Raw genomic sequence first — 3,476 nt, forward strand, 5'->3', positions numbered from 1 at the left:
AGACGAAATTATAGGAAAGATTGGCTGGTTTGCAAAAAGAAGTGAAAGAGCCTAGAGAGAGTCCAATAACACAGGGCCTCAAGGGTTATAAAGGCCTATAGCTGCTGGACCCCCAAAAGTAACAAAATATCATTTGAAAGGCAAAGGTCCTTTATGACTCAGGCCTAGCAGCAAAGATCTGTTTAAGGATGTGAACTTCTCATCTAGTCCGTTCAGGCTGCTATCACAAATTACTGTAGACCAAGTGGTTTATAAACAATAGAAATTTATTTCTTACAGTTCTGGGGGCTGGAAGTTCGAGATCAGGATGCCAGCATGGCTGGGTTCTGGTGAGGGCTCTCCTCTGGGTTGTAGACTGCCGTCTGTCTTCTCACTGTGTCCTCGTGGCAGAAGGAGGGTGAGAGAGCTCTATGAGGCCTCTTTTATAAGGGCACTAATCCCATTCATGAGAGCTCATGGCCTAACCACCCCCAAGGCCCTGCCTCCTCATCCCATCACCTTTGGGGTTAGCATTTCAACACATGAAATTTAAGAGACACATTCAGCCCATTGCACCCTCAATGCCTATCATTTCAGACAGTCTCGAGGCAGCTAATCTTCAGAGAGAGATGAAAACATGAGTGAGGGAGCAAAATAAATAAGCGAAACTTGAAAGTTATGTCTAGGAAAGAAATGTGAGTATGATCATTTGCTCGTGGAACTGAAGGGAAGCAAAGATTAGAAGTTTCTGGGGAAAGCAAGCTTTGAGAGTTCCTAAACTCGTACAAGCAGGAGGTGGGATTCAAAAGCTGTGCACCCCTCAAAGAACAGGGGCTCCCCAACACCCATTTCCTGGGCTCATGGGTGGCTGTGGAGGATAACAGTGAAGGGAGAACCTCCCAGACTGGATGGGAACTGCAGGAAGCTCCTCCCAGAGAGCCAGACGCCTTATGGCACCCACCGCCAGGGAACTCGACCCGACTCCTACAGGGAGACCACACGATGCCTTCCCATCGGGACTTCACCTTGCCACAGATCAGCACTGCTGTGTGTCCCCAGTCCTCCCTCTCCAAATGGGCATCTACAGCACGCATCTCATTCTTGCCCATCACCATACATGAGTACAAGCGGCCAGGGAAGACGGCTTCGTTCTCTCTGCTCAGCGGTTGATGGACAACGAGGAAAACACCCCGTCCTGATGGAAAAGGCCACACGTCACCCAGAAACCCTGGGGTTTTAGCTGAATGCAGTAACTGGGAGGGGTGTGGGTTGTCTCTTTTGGGGAAGGGCTGAGTGTGTAGTCTGTGTGGGAAGAGGGTTAGGCCAGGGGGGTCGCTGGTAGCCAGAAGAGTGGACTATGGCAGCATCTGTGACGTGGTCACCAAATCCATCTCCTCTTTCACACAGAGACACAGCTAGACTGTGCTTCCTAGTGACACTTGCAGTTAGGTGTGTGTGGCCATGTGTCTGAGCTCTGCCAGACGGCATGGGGACAGACGTGCACTGCTTCCAGGCCTTGCCCAAGCAGAACTCTGACAGATGACCCTCTAGTTTTCGTCTCCATCTGCTGGCTGGGAGGGAAATACTTCGGGGCTCTAGGGTACAGGAAAGCTATAAGATGTAATGAGTCTGGGTCCCTGAGCCACCTGCTAGATATCTTCAAATTAATTATATGAGAGTAAGAAATAGCCATCATTGAATTAAGTCAATAGCATTTTAGGGTTTCTTTGTTACAGCAACTATCATTGCCCTCCAACAACCTACCTTATAGGTATGTTGTCAGGATTAAGTGAGTTAATATCTGAAAAATGATGCCCGGCAAGTAAGTGCTATATAAGTGTTGGCTACTATTATTTTCTTGAGAAAAGGCTCTCATGACTATGGCTTGGCAGAAAGCAGCAGCACCAGCAATTGAAATCAACATCAACTCGGGGTAGTATTCCTAGCTTTAATTTGAAAAATCTTATCGTCTGTAACAGCCAGTCTCTAATCCTGGGCACACTCTGGCATTTATAATATCTATCCTGATCCATAGCCTAAATTCCATTTCTTTAGTGCCATGTGAATATGAAAGCAAAAAGCTATTCACTTTAGGCCGGGCACAGTGGCTCACGCCTGTAATCCTAACACTCTGGGAAGCCGAAGCAGGTGGATTGCTCGAGGTCAGGAGTTCGAAACCACCCTGATCGAGAGCGAAACCCCGTCTCTACTATAAATAAAAAGAAATTAATTGGCCAACTAAAATATATATAGAAAAAATTACCCGGTCATGGTGTCGCATGCCTGTAGTCCCAGCTACTTGGGAGGCTGAGGCAGGAGGATTGCTTGAGCCCAGGAGTTTGAGGTTGCTGTGAGTTAGGCTGACGCCATGGCACTCACTCTAGCCTGGGCAACAAAGCGAGACTCTGTCTCAAAAAAAAAAAAAAAAAAAGCTATTCACTTTAGAACCTCTTAAACAAACCCAGGACATATGTTATGCAAATATCCAGGTAACAGATAACGTTAAGAGTTTCGATATACAGAACTACAAGACAAAGGGAAGACTTCCATATGATAGCCTGCCACCGCAGCAGAACTGGCCCATCCCTCTCCAGTCAAGAGCACAACTGCAGAACTGGCAGAATCTGATCTCCTACTGAGCTAAGATTTAAAACAGAAAAAGAAAAAGAAAAGGAAAGGTGAGACATGAGGCATGCCATAATGTCTTTGACTACATTCTAAAAGGAAAGTCAATTATTGACACATTTCACTTGCACCCTGAAACAGGTTTTTAAAGTAGAGCTTGTTATTGTATACCAGAATTTGTAGCTTTGTGATATTTTGAGAAGTTTCATTTCAGTTTGACAAATACTTATTAAAGGCTTACTATGTACCTGGCTTTTTTGCATATTCAGTTCTAAAATAGATCATGATAATTAGAGAATGTGTTTTTTAAATACACAATGTGCTCACTAGTGTTGTAAGCAATACTGTACCATGTGAATGAGAAGAAAGGGAACTATTACAGAAGAAAGACGCTACTGACATGAGAAACAAGAACAGCGCTGCTGAAGTCCTGTGCTTGTTATTCATCAATGACAGAGTTTGAAGTGGAAAAGTTGTTGTTCTTGGTGGGTGTTTTTGTTTTTGTTTTGAAACAGGGTCTTGCTCTGTCACCCCATCTGGAGTGCAGTGGCATCATCATAGCTCACTGCAACCTCTAACTCCTGGGCTCAAGTGATCCTCCCCCAGAGTAGCCGGGACTATAGGCGTGTGCCACCATGCCCAGCTAAATTTTTTATTTTTTGTAGAAACGGGGTCTCATTCTTGCTCAGGCTGGTGTTCTTGTTTTTAATATGAAAAAATGATGATTGGGTCATATAGCTGTTTGTAGATCCGAAATTTTTTGAACAATCAGACCCCATGGTGTTGGCTTAAAGATTTCAATACTATAAAGGGATAAGATTGTTGTCAGCATCCCAAGTCTTCTGGAGGTCTTTGGATAATCTCTCCCAACC

Source organism: Microcebus murinus, chromosome 10 (assembly GCF_040939455.1).
Source record: "Microcebus murinus isolate Inina chromosome 10, M.murinus_Inina_mat1.0, whole genome shotgun sequence".
Lineage (NCBI taxonomy): Eukaryota > Metazoa > Chordata > Mammalia > Primates > Cheirogaleidae > Microcebus > Microcebus murinus.